Below are 22,022 nucleotides of genomic sequence, written 5' to 3'. Positions count from 1 at the left end.
TGGCAAAGGAGGTTTTCATTTGGCATGCCTGATGCCATCCTACATCGGATGACGTCTTCTCTTTTTTATGCACTTAGACAGCACAGATTTATGATTCCTTCATTGCACTATCTCAGAGATTTGAGAAGGTCAAATATCCACCGCCTGGGTTGAAAATGGAACTAAGCCTTTCAACACGGAAGAAGGAGATTAAACCGACGAGGATGGGATTCGAACCCATGCATGCAGAGCACAATGGATTAGCAGTCCATCGCCTTAACCACTCGGCCACCTCGTCTACATGAGAAACCTGAAATCAGGTGATATGATCTGATGAGGATTTTGACTAGTCTGTGCAATTGAGCTAAAGATTGTGTATCGGCCTCTGGCAAAATGGACCTTATCACATCTCCTACACTGGATAATGTCAAGAGTTAGACTAGCTCAAACCATATCAGAAATGAGCTAATGCTCAGGGTTTTAATAACAGTATTTTTACTAAAGATTGAATGTCGTGTCTGTATTGAAGCCCTGAAAATTGGTTTATCCCAGATAGCATTTGCATTAGTTTGTCTATAGACATCAGATGACACTGAAGAAGATCAGAAAAGGCCACTCTACCAGAAGCTGCTTTACTATCGGTCAGTAGGAAAAGAGGTGCTGTGGCTTAGTTGGTTAAAGCGGCTGTCTAGTAAACAGGAGATCCTGAGTTCGAATCTCAGCAGTGCCTTCTTTTCATAGTCTCGGTATAGAAGTTTCGATTTTTAAAGGGCACCTTTCATAGTGAGAGACTAATGTCAAATTTGTCTTTCTCACATCTCTGAGATAGTTGAATGAAGGAATTATAAATATGTGCTGTCTAAGTGCTCAGAAGGAAGAAGATGTCATGCGATGTAGGATGGCATCAAGCATGCCAAATAAAAACAGTGGTTTTGTTTTGCCAGATTGAAATGCTTCCATCTCTCCCTGCTAGAAAAGTGTGATAGCTGTCTTCTTGAACAGTGAAAGGGTAAGAGAACAACAAGAACAAAGATGGAAGTCAAAACCATGCATAAACAGCTCAATCCATAGAATGTATTGTTAATGCATCACCTGAACTTCACAGCCAACTTCTCTGCCCAAAAACGTAGAAACCAGACCATAAGATCTGAAGAGCATTTTGATGAGTCTTTGCTTTTTCACTGAAGGTTTTAAGTTGGCCTCTAACGGAGTGGGCCTTATCTCTTCTCCTTCATTGTCTGGTGTCTGGAGTTGGACTAATGCAAACCTTACCAGCCATAAACCAATGCTCAATCTGGCAAAGGAGGTTTTCATTTGGCATGCCTGATGCCATCCTACATCGGATGACGTCTTCTCTTTTTTATGCACTTAGACAGCACAGATTTATGATTCCTTCATTGCACTATCTCAGAGATTTGAGAAGGTCAAATATCCACCGCCTGGGTTGAAAATGGAACTAAGCCTTTCAACACGGATGAAGGAGATTAAACCTACGAGGATGGGATTCGAACCCATGCATGCAGAGCACAATGAATTAGCAGTCCATCGCCTTAACCACTCGGCCACCTCGTCTACATGAGAAACCTGAAATCAGGTGATATGATCTGATGAGGATTTTGACTAGTCTGTGCAATTGAGCTAAAGATTGTGTATCGGCCTCTGGCAAAATGGACCTTATCACATCTCCTACACTGGATAATGTCAAGAGTTAGACTAGCTCAAACCATATCAGAAATGAGCTAATGCTCAGGGTTTTAATAACAGTATTTTTACTAAAGATTGAATGTCGTGTCTGTATTGAAGCCCTGAAAATTGGTTTATCCCAGATAGCATTTGCATTAGTTTGTCTCTAGACATCAGATGACACTGAAGAAGATCAGAAAAGTCCACTCTACCAGAAGCTGCTTTACTATCGGTCAGTAGGAAAAGAGGTGCTGTGGCTTAGTTGGTTAAAGCGCCTGTCTAGTAAACAGGAGATCCTGAGTTCGAATCTCAGCAGTGCCTTCTTTTCATAGTCTCGGTATAGAAGTTTCGATTTTTAAAGGGCACCTTTCATAGTGAGAGACTAATGTCAAATTTGTCTTTCTCACATCTCTGAGATAGTTGAATGAAGGAATTATAAATATGTGCTGTCTAAGTGCTCAGAAGGAAGAAGATGTCATGCGATGTAGGATGGCATCAAGCATGCCAAATAAAAACAGTGGTTTTGTTTTGCCAGATTGAAATGCTTCCATCTCTCCCTGCTAGAAAAGTGTGATAGCTGTCTTCTTGAACAGTGAAAGGGTAAGAGAACAACAAGAACAAAGATGGAAGTCAAAACCATGCATAAACAGCTCAATCCATAGAATGTATTGTTAATGCATCACCTGAACTTCACAGCCAACTTCTCTGCCCAAAAACGTAGAAACCAGACCATAAGATCTGAAGAGCATTTTGATGAGTCTTTGCTTTTTCACTGAAGGTTTTAAGTTGGCCTCTAACGGAGTGGGCCTTATCTCTTCTCCTTCATTGTCTGGTGTCTGGAGTTGGACTAATGCAAACCTTACCAGCCATAAACCAATGCTCAATCTGGCAAAGGAGGTTTTCATTTGGCATGCCTGATGCCATCCTACATCGGATGACGTCTTCTCTTTTTTATGCACTTAGACAGCACAGATTTATGATTCCTTCATTGCACTATCTCAGAGATTTGAGAAGGTCAAATATCCACCGCCTGGGTTGAAAATGGAACTAAGCCTTTCAACATGGATGAAGGAGATTAAACCTACGAGGATGGGATTCGAACCCATGCATGCAGAGCACAATGAATTAGCAGTCCATCGCCTTAACCACTCGGCCACCTCGTCTACATGAGAAACCTGAAATCAGGTGATATGATCTGATGAGGATTTTGACTAGTCTGTGCAATTGAGCTAAAGATTGTGTATCGGCCTCTGGCAAAATGGACCTTATCACATCTCCTACACTGGATAATGTCAAGAGTTAGACTAGCTCAAACCATATCAGAAATGAGCTAATGCTCAGGGTTTTAATAACAGTATTTTTACTAAAGATTGAATGTCGTGTCTGTATTGAAGCCCTGAAAATTGGTTTATCCCAGATAGCATTTGCATTAGTTTGTCTCTAGACATCAGATGACACTGAAGAAGATCAGAAAAGTCCACTCTACCAGAAGCTGCTTTACTATCGGTCAGTAGGAAAAGAGGTGCTGTGGCTTAGTTGGTTAAAGCGCCTGTCTAGTAAACAGGAGATCCTGAGTTCGAATCTCAGCAGTGCCTTCTTTTCATAGTCTCGGTATAGAAGTTTCGATTTTTAAAGGGCACCTTTCATAGTGAGAGACTAATGTCAAATTTGTCTTTCTCACATCTCTGAGATAGTTGAATGAAGGAATTATAAATATGTGCTGTCTAAGTGCTCAGAAGGAAGAAGATGTCATGCGATGTAGGATGGCATCAAGCATGCCAAATAAAAACAGTGGTTTTGTTTTGCCAGATTGAAATGCTTCCATCTCTCCCTGCTAGAAAAGTGTGATAGCTGTCTTCTTGAACAGTGAAAGGGTAAGAGAACAACAAGAACAAAGATGGAAGTCAAAACCATGCATAAACAGCTCAATCCATAGAATGTATTGTTAATGCATCACCTGAACTTCACAGCCAACTTCTCTGCCCAAAAACGTAGAAACCAGACCATAAGATCTGAAGAGCATTTTGATGAGTCTTTGCTTTTTCACTGAAGGTTTTAAGTTGGCCTCTAACGGAGTGGGCCTTATCTCTTCTCCTTCATTGTCTGGTGTCTGGAGTTGGACTAATGCAAACCTTACCAGCCATAAACCAATGCTCAATCTGGCAAAGGAAAACCCACCGTTTTCATTTGGCATGCCTGATGCCATCCTACATCGGATGACGTCTTCTCTTTTTTATGCACTTAGACAGCACAGATTTATGATTCCTTCATTGCACTATCTCAGAGATTTGAGAAGGTCAAATATCCACCGCCTGGGTTGAAAATGGAACTAAGCCTTTCAACACGGATGAAGGAGATTAAACCTATGAGGATGGGATTCGAACCCATGCATGCAGAGCACAATGAATTAGCAGTCCATCGCCTTAACCACTCGGCCACCTCGTCTACATGAGAAACCTGAAATCAGGTGATATGATCTGATGAGGATTTTGACTAGTCTGTGCAATTGAGCTAAAGATTGTGTATCGGCCTCTGGCAAAATGGACCTTATCACATCTCCTACACTGGATAATGTCAAGAGTTAGACTAGCTCAAACCATATCAGAAATGAGCTAATGCTCAGGGTTTTAATAACAGTATTTTTACTAAAGATTGAATGTCGTGTCTGTATTGAAGCCCTGAAAATTGGTTTATCCCAGATAGCATTTGCATTAGTTTGTCTCTAGACATCAGATGACACTGAAGAAGATCAGAAAAGTCCACTCTACCAGAAGCTGCTTTACTATCGGTCAGTAGGAAAAGAGGTGCTGTGGCTTAGTTGGTTAAAGCGCCTGTCTAGTAAACAGGAGATCCTGAGTTCGAATCTCAGCAGTGCCTTCTTTTCATAGTCTCGGTATAGAAGTTTCGATTTTTAAAGGGCACCTTTCATAGTGAGAGACTAATGTCAAATTTGTCTTTCTCACATCTCTGAGATAGTTGAATGAAGGAATTATAAATATGTGCTGTCTAAGTGCTCAGAAGGAAGAAGATGTCATGCGATGTAGGATGGCATCAAGCATGCCAAATAAAAACAGTGGTTTTGTTTTGCCAGATTGAAATGCTTCCATCTCTCCCTGCTAGAAAAGTGTGATAGCTGTCTTCTTGAACAGTGAAAGGGTAAGAGAACAACAAGAACAAAGATGGAAGTCAAAACCATGCATAAACAGCTCAATCCATAGAATGTATTGTTAATGCATCACCTGAACTTCACAGCCAACTTCTCTGCCCAAAAACGTAGAAACCAGACCATAAGATCTGAAGAGCATTTTGATGAGTCTTTGCTTTTTCACTGAAGGTTTTAAGTTGGCCTCTAACGGAGTGGGCCTTATCTCTTCTCCTTCATTGTCTGGTGTCTGGAGTTGGACTAATGCAAACCTTACCAGCCATAAACCAATGCTCAATCTGGCAAAGGAAAACCCACCGTTTTCATTTGGCATGCCTGATGCCATCCTACATCGGATGACGTCTTCTCTTTTTTATGCACTTAGACAGCACAGATTTATGATTCCTTCATTGCACTATCTCAGAGATTTGAGAAGGTCAAATATCCACCGCCTGGGTTGAAAATGGAACTAAGCCTTTCGACACGGAAGAAGGAGATTAAACCGACGAGGATGGGATTCGAACCCACGAATGCAGAGCACAATGGATTAGCAGTCCATCGCCTTAACCACTCGGCCACCTCGTCTACATGAGAAACCTGAAATCAGGTGTTCTGATCTGATGAGGATTTTGACTAGTCTGTGCAATTGAGCTAAAGATTGTGTATCGGCCTCTGGCAAAATGGACCTTATCACATCTCCTACACTGGATAATGTCAAGAGTTAGACTAGCTCAAACCATATCAGAAATGAGCTAATGCTCAGGGTTTTAATAACAGTATTTTTACTAAAGATTGAATGTCGTGTCTGTATTGAAGCCCTGAAAATTGGTTTATCCCAGATAGCATTTGCATTAGTTTGTCTCTAGACATCAGATGACACTGAAGAAGATCAGAAAAGTCCACTCTACCAGAAGCTGCTTTACTATCGGTCAGTAGGAAAAGAGGTGCTGTGGCTTAGTTGGTTAAAGCGCCTGTCTAGTAAACAGGAGATCCTGAGTTCGAATCTCAGCAGTGCCTTCTTTTCATAGTCTCGGTATAGAAGTTTCGATTTTTAAAGGGCACCTTTCATAGTGAGAGACTAATGTCAAATTTGTCTTTCTCACATCTCTGAGATAGTTGAATGAAGGAATTATAAATATGTGCTGTCTAAGTGCTCAGAAGGAAGAAGATGTCATGCGATGTAGGATGGCATCAAGCATGCCAAATAAAAACAGTGGTTTTGTTTTGCCAGATTGAAATGCTTCCATCTCTCCCTGCTAGAAAAGTGTGATAGCTGTCTTCTTGAACAGTGAAAGGGTAAGAGAACAACAAGAACAAAGATGGAAGTCAAAACCATGCATAAACAGCTCAATCCATAGAATGTATTGTTAATGCATCACCTGAACTTCACAGCCAACTTCTCTGCCCAAAAACGTAGAAACCAGACCATAAGATCTGAAGAGCATTTTGATGAGTCTTTGCTTTTTCACTGAAGGTTTTAAGTTGGCCTCTAACGGAGTGGGCCTTATCTCTTCTCCTTCATTGTCTGGTGTCTGGAGTTGGACTAATGCAAACCTTACCAGCCATAAACCAATGCTCAATCTGGCAAAGGAAAACCCACCGTTTTCATTTGGCATGCCTGATGCCATCCTACATCGGATGACGTCTTCTCTTTTTTATGCACTTAGACAGCACAGATTTATGATTCCTTCATTGCACTATCTCAGAGATTTGAGAAGGTCAAATATCCACCGCCTGGGTTGAAAATGGAACTAAGCCTTTCGACACGGAAGAAGGAGATTAAACCGACGAGGATGGGATTCGAACCCATGCATGCAGAGCACAATGGATTAGCAGTCCATCGCCTTAACCACTCGGCCACCTCGTCTACATGAGAAACCTGAAATCAGGTGTTCTGATCTGATGAGGATTTTGACTAGTCTGTGCAATTGAGCTAAAGATTGTGTATCGGCCTCTGGCAAAATGGACCTTATCACATCTCCTACACTGGATAATGTCAAGAGTTAGACTAGCTCAAACCATATCAGAAATGAGCTAATGCTCAGGGTTTTAATAACAGTATTTTTACTAAAGATTGAATGTCGTGTCTGTATTGAAGCCCTGAAAATTGGTTTATCCCAGATAGCATTTGCATTAGTTTGTCTCTAGACATCAGATGACACTGAAGAAGATCAGAAAAGTCCACTCTACCAGAAGCTGCTTTACTATCGGTCAGTAGGAAAAGAGGTGCTGTGGCTTAGTTGGTTAAAGCGCCTGTCTAGTAAACAGGAGATCCTGAGTTCGAATCTCAGCAGTGCCTTCTTTTCATAGTCTCGGTATAGAAGTTTCGATTTTTAAAGGGCACCTTTCATAGTGAGAGACTAATGTCAAATTTGTCTTTCTCACATCTCTGAGATAGTTGAATGAAGGAATTATAAATATGTGCTGTCTAAGTGCTCAGAAGGAAGAAGATGTCATGCGATGTAGGATGGCATCAAGCATGCCAAATAAAAACAGTGGTTTTGTTTTGCCAGATTGAAATGCTTCCATCTCTCCCTGCTAGAAAAGTGTGATAGCTGTCTTCTTGAACAGTGAAAGGGTAAGAGAACAACAAGAACAAAGATGGAAGTCAAAACCATGCATAAACAGCTCAATCCATAGAATGTATTGTTAATGCATCACCTGAACTTCACAGCCAACTTCTCTGCCCAAAAACGTAGAAACCAGACCATAAGATCTGAAGAGCATTTTGATGAGTCTTTGCTTTTTCACTGAAGGTTTTAAGTTGGCCTCTAACGGAGTGGGCCTTATCTCTTCTCCTTCATTGTCTGGTGTCTGGAGTTGGACTAATGCAAACCTTACCAGCCATAAACCAATGCTCAATCTGGCAAAGGAAAACCCACCGTTTTCATTTGGCATGCCTGATGCCATCCTACATCGGATGACGTCTTCTCTTTTTTATGCACTTAGACAGCACAGATTTATGATTCCTTCATTGCACTATCTCAGAGATTTGAGAAGGTCAAATATCCACCGCCTGGGTTGAAAATGGAACTAAGCCTTTCGACACGGAAGAAGGAGATTAAACCGACGAGGATGGGATTCGAACCCATGCATGCAGAGCACAATGGATTAGCAGTCCATCGCCTTAACCACTCGGCCACCTCGTCTACATGAGAAACCTGAAATCAGGTGTTCTGATCTGATGAGGATTTTGACTAGTCTGTGCAATTGAGCTAAAGATTGTGTATCGGCCTCTGGCAAAATGGACCTTATCACATCTCCTACACTGGATAATGTCAAGAGTTAGACTAGCTCAAACCATATCAGAAATGAGCTAATGCTCAGGGTTTTAATAACAGTATTTTTACTAAAGATTGAATGTCGTGTCTGTATTGAAGCCCTGAAAATTGGTTTATCCCAGATAGCATTTGCATTAGTTTGTCTCTAGACATCAGATGACACTGAAGAAGATCAGAAAAGTCCACTCTACCAGAAGCTGCTTTACTATCGGTCAGTAGGAAAAGAGGTGCTGTGGCTTAGTTGGTTAAAGCGCCTGTCTAGTAAACAGGAGATCCTGAGTTCGAATCTCAGCAGTGCCTTCTTTTCATAGTCTCGGTATAGAAGTTTCGATTTTTAAAGGGCACCTTTCATAGTGAGAGACTAATGTCAAATTTGTCTTTCTCACATCTCTGAGATAGTTGAATGAAGGAATTATAAATATGTGCTGTCTAAGTGCTCAGAAGGAAGAAGATGTCATGCGATGTAGGATGGCATCAAGCATGCCAAATAAAAACAGTGGTTTTGTTTTGCCAGATTGAAATGCTTCCATCTCTCCCTGCTAGAAAAGTGTGATAGCTGTCTTCTTGAACAGTGAAAGGGTAAGAGAACAACAAGAACAAAGATGGAAGTCAAAACCATGCATAAACAGCTCAATCCATAGAATGTATTGTTAATGCATCACCTGAACTTCACAGCCAACTTCTCTGCCCAAAAACGTAGAAACCAGACCATAAGATCTGAAGAGCATTTTGATGAGTCTTTGCTTTTTCACTGAAGGTTTTAAGTTGGCCTCTAACGGAGTGGGCCTTATCTCTTCTCCTTCATTGTCTGGTGTCTGGAGTTGGACTAATGCAAACCTTACCAGCCATAAACCAATGCTCAATCTGGCAAAGGAAAACCCACCGTTTTCATTTGGCATGCCTGATGCCATCCTACATCGGATGACGTCTTCTCTTTTTTATGCACTTAGACAGCACAGATTTATGATTCCTTCATTGCACTATCTCAGAGATTTGAGAAGGTCAAATATCCACCGCCTGGGTTGAAAATGGAACTAAGCCTTTCGACACGGAAGAAGGAGATTAAACCGACGAGGATGGGATTCGAACCCATGCATGCAGAGCACAATGGATTAGCAGTCCATCGCCTTAACCACTCGGCCACCTCGTCTACATGAGAAACCTGAAATCAGGTGTTCTGATCTGATGAGGATTTTGACTAGTCTGTGCAATTGAGCTAAAGATTGTGTATCGGCCTCTGGCAAAATGGACCTTATCACATCTCCTACACTGGATAATGTCAAGAGTTAGACTAGCTCAAACCATATCAGAAATGAGCTAATGCTCAGGGTTTTAATAACAGTATTTTTACTAAAGATTGAATGTCGTGTCTGTATTGAAGCCCTGAAAATTGGTTTATCCCAGATAGCATTTGCATTAGTTTGTCTCTAGACATCAGATGACACTGAAGAAGATCAGAAAAGTCCACTCTACCAGAAGCTGCTTTACTATCGGTCAGTAGGAAAAGAGGTGCTGTGGCTTAGTTGGTTAAAGCGCCTGTCTAGTAAACAGGAGATCCTGAGTTCGAATCTCAGCAGTGCCTTCTTTTCATAGTCTCGGTATAGAAGTTTCGATTTTTAAAGGGCACCTTTCATAGTGAGAGACTAATGTCAAATTTGTCTTTCTCACATCTCTGAGATAGTTGAATGAAGGAATTATAAATATGTGCTGTCTAAGTGCTCAGAAGGAAGAAGATGTCATGCGATGTAGGATGGCATCAAGCATGCCAAATAAAAACAGTGGTTTTGTTTTGCCAGATTGAAATGCTTCCATCTCTCCCTGCTAGAAAAGTGTGATAGCTGTCTTCTTGAACAGTGAAAGGGTAAGAGAACAACAAGAACAAAGATGGAAGTCAAAACCATGCATAAACAGCTCAATCCATAGAATGTATTGTTAATGCATCACCTGAACTTCACAGCCAACTTCTCTGCCCAAAAACGTAGAAACCAGACCATAAGATCTGAAGAGCATTTTGATGAGTCTTTGCTTTTTCACTGAAGGTTTTAAGTTGGCCTCTAACGGAGTGGGCCTTATCTCTTCTCCTTCATTGTCTGGTGTCTGGAGTTGGACTAATGCAAACCTTACCAGCCATAAACCAATGCTCAATCTGGCAAAGGAAAACCCACCGTTTTCATTTGGCATGCCTGATGCCATCCTACATCGGATGACGTCTTCTCTTTTTTATGCACTTAGACAGCACAGATTTATGATTCCTTCATTGCACTATCTCAGAGATTTGAGAAGGTCAAATATCCACCGCCTGGGTTGAAAATGGAACTAAGCCTTTCGACACGGAAGAAGGAGATTAAACCGACGAGGATGGGATTCGAACCCATGCATGCAGAGCACAATGGATTAGCAGTCCATCGCCTTAACCACTCGGCCACCTCGTCTACATGAGAAACCTGAAATCAGGTGTTCTGATCTGATGAGGATTTTGACTAGTCTGTGCAATTGAGCTAAAGATTGTGTATCGGCCTCTGGCAAAATGGACCTTATCACATCTCCTACACTGGATAATGTCAAGAGTTAGACTAGCTCAAACCATATCAGAAATGAGCTAATGCTCAGGGTTTTAATAACAGTATTTTTACTAAAGATTGAATGTCGTGTCTGTATTGAAGCCCTGAAAATTGGTTTATCCCAGATAGCATTTGCATTAGTTTGTCTCTAGACATCAGATGACACTGAAGAAGATCAGAAAAGTCCACTCTACCAGAAGCTGCTTTACTATCGGTCAGTAGGAAAAGAGGTGCTGTGGCTTAGTTGGTTAAAGCGCCTGTCTAGTAAACAGGAGATCCTGAGTTCGAATCTCAGCAGTGCCTTCTTTTCATAGTCTCGGTATAGAAGTTTCGATTTTTAAAGGGCACCTTTCATAGTGAGAGACTAATGTCAAATTTGTCTTTCTCACATCTCTGAGATAGTTGAATGAAGGAATTATAAATATGTGCTGTCTAAGTGCTCAGAAGGAAGAAGATGTCATGCGATGTAGGATGGCATCAAGCATGCCAAATAAAAACAGTGGTTTTCTTTTGCCAGATTGAAATGCTTCCATCTCTCCCTGCTAGAAAAGTGTGATAGCTGTCTTCTTGAACAGTGAAAGGGTAAGAAAATAACAAGAACAAAGATGGAAGTCAAAACCATGCATAAACAGCTCAATCCATAGAATGTATTGTTAATGCATCACCTGAACTTCACAGCCAACTTCTCTGCCCAAAAACGTAGAAACCAGACCATAAGATCTGAAGAGCATTTTGATGAGTCGTTGCTTTTTCACTGAAGGTTTTAAGTTGGCCTCTAACGGAGTGGGCCTTATCTCTTCTCCTTCATTGTCTGGTGTCTGGAGTTGGACTAATGCAAACCTTACCAGCCATAAACCAATGCTCAATCTGGCAAAGGAAAACCCACCGTTTTCATTTGGCATGCCTGATGCCATCCTACATCGGATGACGTCTTCTCTTTTTTATGCACTTAGACAGCACAGATTTATGATTCCTTCATTGCACTATCTCAGAGATTTGAGAAGGTCAAATATCCACCGCCTGGGTTGAAAATGGAACTAAGCCTTTCAACACGGATGAAGGAGATTAAACCTACGAGGATGGGATTCGAACCCATGCATGCAGAGCACAATGAATTAGCAGTCCATCGCCTTAACCACTCGGCCACCTCGTCTACATGAGAAACCTGAAATCAGGTGATATGATCTGATGAGGATTTTGACTAGTCTGTGCAATTGAGCTAAAGATTGTGTATCGGCCTCTGGCAAAATGGACCTTATCACATCTCCTACACTGGATAATGTCAAGAGTTAGACTAGCTCAAACCATATCAGAAATGAGCTAATGCTCAGGGTTTTAATAACAGTATTTTTACTAAAGATTGAATGTCGTGTCTGTATTGAAGCCCTGAAATTTGGTTTATCCCAGATAGCATTTGCATTAGTTTGTCTCTAGACATCAGATGACACTGAAGAAGATCAGAAAAGTCCACTCTACCAGAAGCTGCTTTACTATCGGTCAGTAGGAAAAGAGGTGCTGTGGCTTAGTTGGTTAAAGCGCCTGTCTAGTAAACAGGAGATCCTGAGTTCGAATCTCAGCAGTGCCTTCTTTTCATAGTCTCGGTATAGAAGTTTCGATTTTTAAAGGGCACCTTTCATAGTGAGAGACTAATGTCAAATTTGTCTTTCTCACATCTCTGAGATAGTTGAATGAAGGAATTATAAATATGTGCTGTCTAAGTGCTCAGAAGGAAGAAGATGTCATGCGATGTAGGATGGCATCAAGCATGCCAAATAAAAACAGTGGTTTTCTTTTGCCAGATTGAAATGCTTCCATCTCTCCCTGCTAGAAAAGTGTGATAGCTGTCTTCTTGAACAGTGAAAGGGTAAGAAAACAACAAGAACAAAGATGGAAGTCAAAACCATGCATAAACAGCTCAATCCATAGAATGTATTGTTAATGCATCACCTGAACTTCACAGCCAACTTCTCTGCCCAAAAACGTAGAAACCAGACCATAAGATCTGAAGAGCATTTTGATGAGTCGTTGCTTTTTCACTGAAGGTTTTAAGTTGGCCTCTAACGGAGTGGGCCTTATCTCTTCTCCTTCATTGTCTGGTGTCTGGAGTTGGACTAATGCAAACCTTACCAGCCATAAACCAATGCTCAATCTGGCAAAGGAAAACCCACCGTTTTCATTTGGCATGCCTGATGCCATCCTACATCGGATGACGTCTTCTCTTTTTTATGCACTTAGACAGCACAGATTTATGATTCCTTCATTGCACTATCTCAGAGATTTGAGAAGGTCAAATATCCACCGCCTGGGTTGAAAATGGAACTAAGCCTTTCAACACGGATGAAGGAGATTAAACCTATGAGGATGGGATTCGAACCCATGCATGCAGAGCACAATGAATTAGCAGTCCATCGCCTTAACCACTCGGCCACCTCGTCTACATGAGAAACCTGAAATCAGGTGATATGATCTGATGAGGATTTTGACTAGTCTGTGCAATTGAGCTAAAGATTGTGTATCGGCCTCTGGCAAAATGGACCTTATCACATCTCCTACACTGGATAATGTCAAGAGTTAGACTAGCTCAAACCATATCAGAAATGAGCTAATGCTCAGGGTTTTAATAACAGTATTTTTACTAAAGATTGAATGTCGTGTCTGTATTGAAGCCCTGAAAATTGGTTTATCCCAGATAGCATTTGCATTAGTTTGTCTCTAGACATCAGATGACACTGAAGAAGATCAGAAAAGTCCACTCTACCAGAAGCTGCTTTACTATCGGTCAGTAGGAAAAGAGGTGCTGTGGCTTAGTTGGTTAAAGCGCCTGTCTAGTAAACAGGAGATCCTGAGTTCGAATCTCAGCAGTGCCTTCTTTTCATAGTCTCGGTATAGAAGTTTCGATTTTTAAAGGGCACCTTTCATAGTGAGAGACTAATGTCAAATTTGTCTTTCTCACATCTCTGAGATAGTTGAATGAAGGAATTATAAATATGTGCTGTCTAAGTGCTCAGAAGGAAGAAGATGTCATGCGATGTAGGATGGCATCAAGCATGCCAAATAAAAACAGTGGTTTTCTTTTGCCAGATTGAAATGCTTCCATCTCTCCCTGCTAGAAAAGTGTGATAGCTGTCTTCTTGAACAGTGAAAGGGTAAGAAAACAACAAGAACAAAGATGGAAGTCAAAACCATGCATAAACAGCTCAATCCATAGAATGTATTGTTAATGCATCACCTGAACTTCACAGCCAACTTCTCTGCCCAAAAACGTAGAAACCAGACCATAAGATCTGAAGAGCATTTTGATGAGTCGTTGCTTTTTCACTGAAGGTTTTAAGTTGGCCTCTAACGGAGTGGGCCTTATCTCTTCTCCTTCATTGTCTGGTGTCTGGAGTTGGACTAATGCAAACCTTACCAGCCATAAACCAATGCTCAATCTGGCAAAGGAAAACCCACCGTTTTCATTTGGCATGCCTGATGCCATCCTACATCGGATGACGTCTTCTCTTTTTTATGCACTTAGACAGCACAGATTTATGATTCCTTCATTGCACTATCTCAGAGATTTGAGAAGGTCAAATATCCACCGCCTGGGTTGAAAATGGAACTAAGCCTTTCAACACGGATGAAGGAGATTAAACCTACGAGGATGGGATTCGAACCCATGCATGCAGAGCACAATGAATTAGCAGTCCATCGCCTTAACCACTCGGCCACCTCGTCTACATGAGAAACCTGAAATCAGGTGATATGATCTGATGAGGATTTTGACTAGTCTGTGCAATTGAGCTAAAGATTGTGTATCGGCCTCTGGCAAAATGGACCTTATCACATCTCCTACACTGGATAATGTCAAGAGTTAGACTAGCTCAAACCATATCAGAAATGAGCTAATGCTCAGGGTTTTAATAACAGTATTTTTACTAAAGATTGAATGTCGTGTCTGTATTGAAGCCCTGAAATTTGGTTTATCCCAGATAGCATTTGCATTAGTTTGTCTCTAGACATCAGATGACACTGAAGAAGATCAGAAAAGTCCACTCTACCAGAAGCTGCTTTACTATCGGTCAGTAGGAAAAGAGGTGCTGTGGCTTAGTTGGTTAAAGCGCCTGTCTAGTAAACAGGAGATCCTGAGTTCGAATCTCAGCAGTGCCTTCTTTTCATAGTCTCGGTATAGAAGTTTCGATTTTTAAAGGGCACCTTTCATAGTGAGAGACTAATGTCAAATTTGTCTTTCTCACATCTCTGAGATAGTTGAATGAAGGAATTATAAATATGTGCTGTCTAAGTGCTCAGAAGGAAGAAGATGTCATGCGATGTAGGATGGCATCAAGCATGCCAAATAAAAACAGTGGTTTTCTTTTGCCAGATTGAAATGCTTCCATCTCTCCCTGCTAGAAAAGTGTGATAGCTGTCTTCTTGAACAGTGAAAGGGTAAGAAAACAACAAGAACAAAGATGGAAGTCAAAACCATGCATAAACAGCTCAATCCATAGAATGTATTGTTAATGCATCACCTGAACTTCACAGCCAACTTCTCTGCCCAAAAACGTAGAAACCAGACCATAAGATCTGAAGAGCATTTTGATGAGTCGTTGCTTTTTCACTGAAGGTTTTAAGTTGGCCTCTAACGGAGTGGGCCTTATCTCTTCTCCTTCATTGTCTGGTGTCTGGAGTTGGACTAATGCAAACCTTACCAGCCATAAACCAATGCTCAATCTGGCAAAGGAAAACCCACCGTTTTCATTTGGCATGCCTGATGCCATCCTACATCGGATGACGTCTTCTCTTTTTTATGCACTTAGACAGCACAGATTTATGATTCCTTCATTGCACTATCTCAGAGATTTGAGAAGGTCAAATATCCACCGCCTGGGTTGAAAATGGAACTAAGCCTTTCAACACGGATGAAGGAGATTAAACCTATGAGGATGGGATTCGAACCCATGCATGCAGAGCACAATGAATTAGCAGTCCATCGCCTTAACCACTCGGCCACCTCGTCTACATGAGAAACCTGAAATCAGGTGATATGATCTGATGAGGATTTTGACTAGTCTGTGCAATTGAGCTAAAGATTGTGTATCGGCCTCTGGCAAAATGGACCTTATCACATCTCCTACACTGGATAATGTCAAGAGTTAGACTAGCTCAAACCATATCAGAAATGAGCTAATGCTCAGGGTTTTAATAACAGTATTTTTACTAAAGATTGAATGTCGTGTCTGTATTGAAGCCCTGAAAATTGGTTTATCCCAGATAGCATTTGCATTAGTTTGTCTCTAGACATCAGATGACACTGAAGAAGATCAGAAAAGTCCACTCTACCAGAAGCTGCTTTACTATCGGTCAGTAGGAAAAGAGGTGCTGTGGCTTAGTTGGTTAAAGCGCCTGTCTAGTAAACAGGAGATCCTGAGTTCGAATCTCAGCAGTGCCTTCTTTTCATAGTCTCGGTATAGAAGTTTCGATTTTTAAAGGGCACCTTTCATAGTGAGAGACTAATGTCAAATTTGTCTTTCTCACATCTCTGAGATAGTTGAATGAAGGAATTATAAATATGTGCTGTCTAAGTGCTCAGAAGGAAGAAGATGTCATGCGATGTAGGATGGCATCAAGCATGCCAAATAAAAACAGTGGTTTTCTTTTGCCAGATTGAAATGCTTCCATCTCTCCCTGCTAGAAAAGTGTGATAGCTGTCTTCTTGAACAGTGAAAGGGTAAGAAAACAACAAGAACAAAGATGGAAGTCAAAACCATGCATAAACAGCTCAATCCATAGAATGTATTGTTAATGCATCACCTGAACTTCACAGCCAACTTCTCTGCCCAAAAACGTAGAAACCAGACCATAAGATCTGAAGAGCATTTTGATGAGTCGTTGCTTTTTCACTGAAGGTTTTAAGTTGGCCTCTAACGGAGTGGGCCTTATCTCTTCTCCTTCATTGTCTGGTGTCTGGAGTTGGACTAATGCAAACCTTACCAGCCATAAACCAATGCTCAATCTGGCAAAGGAAAACCCACCGTTTTCATTTGGCATGCCTGATGCCATCCTACATCGGATGACGTCTTCTCTTTTTTATGCACTTAGACAGCACAGATTTATGATTCCTTCATTGCACTATCTCAGAGATTTGAGAAGGTCAAATATCCACCGCCTGGGTTGAAAATGGAACTAAGCCTTTCAACACGGATGAAGGAGATTAAACCGACGAGGATGGGATTCGAACCCATGCATGCAGAGCACAATGAATTAGCAGTCCATCGCCTTAACCACTCGGCCACCTCGTCTACATGAGAAACCTGAAATCAGGTGATATGATCTGATGAGGATTTTGACTAGTCTGTGCAATTGAGCTAAAGATTGTGTATCGGCCTCTGGCAAAATGGACCTTATCACATCTCCTACACTGGATAATGTCAAGAGTTAGACTAGCTCAAACCATACCAGAAATGAGCTAATGCTCAGGGTTTTAATAACAGTATTTTTACTAAAGATTGAATGTCGTGTCTGTATTGAAGCCCTGAAAATTGGTTTATCCCAGATAGCATTTGCATTAGTTTGTCTCTAGACATCAGATGACACTGAAGAAGATCAGAAAAGTCCACTCTACCAGAAGCTGCTTTACTATCGGTCAGTAGGAAAAGAGGTGCTGTGGCTTAGTTGGTTAAAGCGCCTGTCTAGTAAACAGGAGATCCTGAGTTCGAATCTCAGCAGTGCCTTCTTTTCATAGTCTCGGTATAGAAGTTTCGATTTTTAAAGGGCACCTTTCATAGTGAGAGACTAATGTCAAATTTGTCTTTCTCACATCTCTGAGATAGTTGAATGAAGGAATTATAAATATGTGCTGTCTAAGTGCTCAGAAGGAAGAAGATGTCATGCGATGTAGGATGGCATCAAGCATGCCAAATAAAAACAGTGGTTTTCTTTTGCCAGATTGAAATGCTTCCATCTCTCCCTGCTAGAAAAGTGTGATAGCTGTCTTCTTGAACAGTGAAAGGGTAAGAAAACAACAAGAACAAAGATGGAAGTCAAAACCATGCATAAACAGCTCAATCCATAGAATGTATTGTTAATGCATCACCTGAACTTCACAGCCAACTTCTCTGCCCAAAAACGTAGAAACCAGACCATAAGATCTGAAGAGCATTTTGATGAGTCGTTGCTTTTTCACTGAAGGTTTTAAGTTGGCCTCTAACGGAGTGGGCCTTATCTCTTCTCCTTCATTGTCTGGTGTCTGGAGTTGGACTAATGCAAACCTTACCAGCCATAAACCAATGCTCAATCTGGCAAAGGAAAACCCACCGTTTTCATTTGGCATGCCTGATGCCATCCTACATCGGATGACGTCTTCTCTTTTTTATGCACTTAGACAGCACAGATTTATGATTCCTTCATTGCACTATCTCAGAGATTTGAGAAGGTCAAATATCCACCGCCTGGGTTGAAAATGGAACTAAGCCTTTCAACACGGATGAAGGAGATTAAACCGACGAGGATGGGATTCGAACCCATGCATGCAGAGCACAATGAATTAGCAGTCCATCGCCTTAACCACTCGGCCACCTCGTCTACATGAGAAACCTGAAATCAGGTGATATGATCTGATGAGGATTTTGACTAGTCTGTGCAATTGAGCTAAAGATTGTGTATCGGCCTCTGGCAAAATGGACCTTATCACATCTCCTACACTGGATAATGTCAAGAGTTAGACTAGCTCAAACCATATCAGAAATGAGCTAATGCTCAGGGTTTTAATAACAGTATTTTTACTAAAGATTGAATGTCGTGTCTGTATTGAAGCCCTGAAAATTGGTTTATCCCAGATAGCATTTGCATTAGTTTGTCTATAGACATCAGATGACACTGAAGAAGATCAGAAAAGGCCACTCTACCAGAAGCTGCTTTACTATCGGTCAGTAGGAAAAGAGGTGCTGTGGCTTAGTTGGTTAAAGCGCCTGTCTAGTAAACAGGAGATCCTGAGTTCGAATCTCAGCAGTGCCTTCTTTTCATAGTCTCGGTATAGAAGTTTCGATTTTTAAAGGGCACCTTTCATAGTGAGAGACTAATGTCAAATTTGTCTTTCTCACATCTCTGAGATAGTTGAATGAAGGAATTATAAATATGTGCTGTCTAAGTGCTCAGAAGGAAGAAGATGTCATGCGATGTAGGATGGCATCAAGCATGCCAAATAAAAACAGTGGTTTTGTTTTGCCAGATTGAAATGCTTCCATCTCTCCCTGCTAGAAAAGTGTGATAGCTGTCTTCTTGAACAGTGAAAGGGTAAGAGAACAACAAGAACAAAGATGGAAGTCAAAACCATGCATAAACAGCTCAATCCATAGAATGTATTGTTAATGCATCACCTGAACTTCACAGCCAACTTCTCTGCCCAAAAACGTAGAAACCAGACCATAAGATCTGAAGAGCATTTTGATGAGTCTTTGCTTTTTCACTGAAGGTTTTAAGTTGGCCTCTAACGGAGTGGGCCTTATCTCTTCTCCTTCATTGTCTGGTGTCTGGAGTTGGACTAATGCAAACCTTACCAGCCATAAACCAATGCTCAATCTGGCAAAGGAAAACCCACCGTTTTCATTTGGCATGCCTGATGCCATCCTACATCGGATGACGTCTTCTCTTTTTTATGCACTTAGACAGCACAGATTTATGATTCCTTCATTGCACTATCTCAGAGATTTGAGAAGGTCAAATATCCACCGCCTGGGTTGAAAATGGAACTAAGCCTTTCAACACGGAAGAAGGAGATTAAACCGACGAGGATGGGATTCGAACCCATGCATGCAGAGCACAATGGATTAGCAGTCCATCGCCTTAACCACTCGGCCACCTCGTCTACATGAGAAACCTGAAATCAGGTGATATGATCTGATGAGGATTTTGACTAGTCTGTGCAATTGAGCTAAAGATTGTGTATCGGCCTCTGGCAAAATGGACCTTATCACATCTCCTACACTGGATAATGTCAAGAGTTAGACTAGCTCAAACCATATCAGAAATGAGCTAATGCTCAGGGTTTTAATAACAGTATTTTTACTAAAGATTGAATGTCGTGTCTGTATTGAAGCCCTGAAAATTGGTTTATCCCAGATAGCATTTGCATTAGTTTGTCTATAGACATCAGATGACACTGAAGAAGATCAGAAAAGGCCACTCTACCAGAAGCTGCTTTACTATCGGTCAGGAGGAAAAGAGGTGCTGTGGCTTAGTTGGTTAAAGCGCCTGTCTAGTAAACAGGAGATCCTGAGTTCGAATCTCAGCAGTGCCTTCTTTTCATAGTCTCGGTATAGAAGTTTCGATTTTTAAAGGGCACCTTTCATAGTGAGAGACTAATGTCAAATTTGTCTTTCTCACATCTCTGAGATAGTTGAATGAAGGAATTATAAATATGTGCTGTCTAAGTGCTCAGAAGGAAGAAGATGTCAAGCGATGTAGGATGGCACCAAGCATGCCAAATAAAAACAGTGGTTTTCTTTTGCCAGATTGAAATGCTTCCATGCGCATCTCTCCCTGCTAGAAAAGTTTGATAGCAGTCTTCTTGAACAGTGAAAGGGCAAGAAAACAACAAGAACAAAGATGGAAGTCAAAACCATGCATAAACAGCTCAATCCATAGACTGTATTGTTAATGCATCACCTGAACTTCACAGCCAACTTCTCTGCCCAAAAACGTAGAAACCAGACCATAAGATCTGAAGAGCATTTTGATGAGTCTTTGCTTTTTCACTGAAGGTTTTAAGTTGGCCTCTAACGGAGTGGGCCTTATCTCTTCTCCTTCATTGTCTGGTGTCTGGAGTTGGACTAATGCAAACATTACCAGCCATAAACCAAAGCTCAATCTGGCAAAGGAAAACCCACCGTTTTCATTTGGCATGCCTGATGCCATCCTACATCGGATGACGTCTTCTCTTTTTTATGCACTTAGACACATCTTATCACATCTCCTACACTGGATAATGTCAAGAGTTAGACTAGCTCAAACCATATCAGAAATGAGCTAATGCTCAGGGTTTTAATAACAGTATTTTTACTAAAGATTGAATGTCGTGTCTGTATTGAAGCCCTGAAAATTGGTTTATCCCAGATAGCATTTGCATTAGTTTGTCTATAGACATCAGATGACACTGAAGAAGATCAGAAAAGGCCACTCTACCAGAAGCTGCTTTACTATCGGTCAGGAGGAAAAGAGGTGCTGTGGCTTAGTTGGTTAAAGCGCCTGTCTAGTAAACAGGAGATCCTGAGTTCGAATCTCAGCAGTGCCTTCTTTTCATAGTCTCGGTATAGAAGTTTCGATTTTTAAAGGGCACCTTTCATAGTGAGAGACTAATGTCAAATTTGTCTTTCTCACATCTCTGAGATAGTTGAATGAAGGAATTATAAATATGTGCTGTCTAAGTGCTCAGAAGGAAGAAGATGTCAAGCGATGTAGGATGGCACCAAGCATGCCAAATAAAAACAGTGGTTTTCTTTTGCCAGATTGAAATGCTTCCATGCGCATCTCTCCCTGCTAGAAAAGTTTGATAGCAGTCTTCTTGAACAGTGAAAGGGCAAGAAAACAACAAGAACAAAGATGGAAGTCAAAACCATGCATAAACAGCTCAATCCATAGACTGTATTGTTAATGCATCACCTGAACTTCACAGCCAACTTCTCTGCCCAAAAACGTAGAAACCAGACCATAAGATCTGAAGAGCATTTTGATGAGTCTTTGCTTTTTCACTGAAGGTTTTAAGTTGGCCTCTAACGGAGTGGGCCTTATCTCTTCTCCTTCATTGTCTGGTGTCTGGAGTTGGACTAATGCAAACCTTACCAGCCATAAACCAATGCTCAATCTGGCAAAGGAAAACCCACCGTTTTCATTTGGCATGCCTGATGCCATCCTACATCGGATGACGTCTTCTCTTTTTTATGCACTTAGACACATCTTATCACATCTCCTACACTGGATAATGTCAAGAGTTAGACTAGCTCAAACCATATCAGAAATGAGCTAATGCTCAGGGTTTTAATAACAGTATTTTTACTAAAGATTGAATGTCGTGTCTGTATTGAAGCCCTGAAAATTGGTTTATCCCAGATAGCATTTGCATTAGTTTGTCTATAGACATCAGATGACACTGAAGAAGATCAGAAAAGGCCACTCTACCAGAAGCTGCTTTACTATCGGTCAGGAGGAAAAGAGGTGCTGTGGCTTAGTTGGTTAAAGCGCCTGTCTAGTAAACAGGAGATCCTGAGTTCGAATCTCAGCAGTGCCTTCTTTTCATAGTCTCGGTATAGAAGTTTCGATTTTTAAAGGGCACCTTTCATAGTGAGAGACTAATGTCAAATTTGTCTTTCTCACATCTCTGAGATAGTTGAATGAAGGAAT

At 41.1% G+C, this 22,022-nt stretch overlaps 23 non-coding genes across 23 annotated transcripts; 17 read left to right on the top strand and 6 right to left on the bottom strand.

Moving 5' to 3' along the window:
• Positions 1 to 195: 195 nt before the first annotated feature.
• Positions 196 to 277, bottom strand: TRNAS-GCU (transfer RNA serine (anticodon GCU)). Its single transcript has one exon. It is a non-coding gene; the product is annotated as a tRNA-Ser (tRNA).
• A 1,632-nt stretch (positions 278 to 1,909) lies between these two features.
• Positions 1,910 to 1,983, top strand: TRNAT-AGU (transfer RNA threonine (anticodon AGU)). Its single transcript has one exon. It is a non-coding gene; the product is annotated as a tRNA-Thr (tRNA).
• Positions 1,984 to 3,183: 1,200 nt separating this feature from the next.
• On the top strand, positions 3,184 to 3,257 carry TRNAT-AGU (transfer RNA threonine (anticodon AGU)). Its single transcript has one exon. It is a non-coding gene; the product is annotated as a tRNA-Thr (tRNA).
• A 1,208-nt stretch (positions 3,258 to 4,465) lies between these two features.
• TRNAT-AGU (transfer RNA threonine (anticodon AGU)) lies at positions 4,466 to 4,539 on the top strand. The gene has a single exon. It is a non-coding gene; the product is annotated as a tRNA-Thr (tRNA).
• A 1,208-nt stretch (positions 4,540 to 5,747) lies between these two features.
• TRNAT-AGU (transfer RNA threonine (anticodon AGU)) lies at positions 5,748 to 5,821 on the top strand. Its single transcript has one exon. It is a non-coding gene; the product is annotated as a tRNA-Thr (tRNA).
• Positions 5,822 to 6,589: 768 nt separating this feature from the next.
• On the bottom strand, positions 6,590 to 6,671 carry TRNAS-GCU (transfer RNA serine (anticodon GCU)). The gene has a single exon. It is a non-coding gene; the product is annotated as a tRNA-Ser (tRNA).
• A 358-nt stretch (positions 6,672 to 7,029) lies between these two features.
• Positions 7,030 to 7,103, top strand: TRNAT-AGU (transfer RNA threonine (anticodon AGU)). The gene has a single exon. It is a non-coding gene; the product is annotated as a tRNA-Thr (tRNA).
• A 768-nt stretch (positions 7,104 to 7,871) lies between these two features.
• TRNAS-GCU (transfer RNA serine (anticodon GCU)) lies at positions 7,872 to 7,953 on the bottom strand. The gene has a single exon. It is a non-coding gene; the product is annotated as a tRNA-Ser (tRNA).
• Positions 7,954 to 8,311: 358 nt separating this feature from the next.
• Positions 8,312 to 8,385, top strand: TRNAT-AGU (transfer RNA threonine (anticodon AGU)). The gene has a single exon. It is a non-coding gene; the product is annotated as a tRNA-Thr (tRNA).
• Positions 8,386 to 9,153: 768 nt separating this feature from the next.
• Positions 9,154 to 9,235, bottom strand: TRNAS-GCU (transfer RNA serine (anticodon GCU)). The gene has a single exon. It is a non-coding gene; the product is annotated as a tRNA-Ser (tRNA).
• Positions 9,236 to 9,593: 358 nt separating this feature from the next.
• On the top strand, positions 9,594 to 9,667 carry TRNAT-AGU (transfer RNA threonine (anticodon AGU)). Its single transcript has one exon. It is a non-coding gene; the product is annotated as a tRNA-Thr (tRNA).
• Positions 9,668 to 10,435: 768 nt separating this feature from the next.
• Positions 10,436 to 10,517, bottom strand: TRNAS-GCU (transfer RNA serine (anticodon GCU)). Its single transcript has one exon. It is a non-coding gene; the product is annotated as a tRNA-Ser (tRNA).
• A 358-nt stretch (positions 10,518 to 10,875) lies between these two features.
• On the top strand, positions 10,876 to 10,949 carry TRNAT-AGU (transfer RNA threonine (anticodon AGU)). Its single transcript has one exon. It is a non-coding gene; the product is annotated as a tRNA-Thr (tRNA).
• A 1,208-nt stretch (positions 10,950 to 12,157) lies between these two features.
• Positions 12,158 to 12,231, top strand: TRNAT-AGU (transfer RNA threonine (anticodon AGU)). The gene has a single exon. It is a non-coding gene; the product is annotated as a tRNA-Thr (tRNA).
• Positions 12,232 to 13,439: 1,208 nt separating this feature from the next.
• TRNAT-AGU (transfer RNA threonine (anticodon AGU)) lies at positions 13,440 to 13,513 on the top strand. Its single transcript has one exon. It is a non-coding gene; the product is annotated as a tRNA-Thr (tRNA).
• Positions 13,514 to 14,721: 1,208 nt separating this feature from the next.
• On the top strand, positions 14,722 to 14,795 carry TRNAT-AGU (transfer RNA threonine (anticodon AGU)). Its single transcript has one exon. It is a non-coding gene; the product is annotated as a tRNA-Thr (tRNA).
• A 1,208-nt stretch (positions 14,796 to 16,003) lies between these two features.
• On the top strand, positions 16,004 to 16,077 carry TRNAT-AGU (transfer RNA threonine (anticodon AGU)). The gene has a single exon. It is a non-coding gene; the product is annotated as a tRNA-Thr (tRNA).
• A 1,208-nt stretch (positions 16,078 to 17,285) lies between these two features.
• TRNAT-AGU (transfer RNA threonine (anticodon AGU)) lies at positions 17,286 to 17,359 on the top strand. Its single transcript has one exon. It is a non-coding gene; the product is annotated as a tRNA-Thr (tRNA).
• Positions 17,360 to 18,567: 1,208 nt separating this feature from the next.
• TRNAT-AGU (transfer RNA threonine (anticodon AGU)) lies at positions 18,568 to 18,641 on the top strand. The gene has a single exon. It is a non-coding gene; the product is annotated as a tRNA-Thr (tRNA).
• Positions 18,642 to 19,409: 768 nt separating this feature from the next.
• TRNAS-GCU (transfer RNA serine (anticodon GCU)) lies at positions 19,410 to 19,491 on the bottom strand. Its single transcript has one exon. It is a non-coding gene; the product is annotated as a tRNA-Ser (tRNA).
• A 358-nt stretch (positions 19,492 to 19,849) lies between these two features.
• TRNAT-AGU (transfer RNA threonine (anticodon AGU)) lies at positions 19,850 to 19,923 on the top strand. Its single transcript has one exon. It is a non-coding gene; the product is annotated as a tRNA-Thr (tRNA).
• Positions 19,924 to 20,842: 919 nt separating this feature from the next.
• On the top strand, positions 20,843 to 20,916 carry TRNAT-AGU (transfer RNA threonine (anticodon AGU)). Its single transcript has one exon. It is a non-coding gene; the product is annotated as a tRNA-Thr (tRNA).
• A 919-nt stretch (positions 20,917 to 21,835) lies between these two features.
• On the top strand, positions 21,836 to 21,909 carry TRNAT-AGU (transfer RNA threonine (anticodon AGU)). Its single transcript has one exon. It is a non-coding gene; the product is annotated as a tRNA-Thr (tRNA).
• The last annotated feature ends 113 nt before the right edge of the window (positions 21,910 to 22,022 follow it).

The sequence above is a fragment of the Anomaloglossus baeobatrachus genome, chromosome 7 (genome assembly GCF_048569485.1).
Source record: "Anomaloglossus baeobatrachus isolate aAnoBae1 chromosome 7, aAnoBae1.hap1, whole genome shotgun sequence".
Taxonomy (NCBI): Eukaryota; Metazoa; Chordata; class Amphibia; order Anura; family Aromobatidae; genus Anomaloglossus; species Anomaloglossus baeobatrachus.
This window is presented reverse-complemented; position numbering and strand designations above follow the sequence as displayed.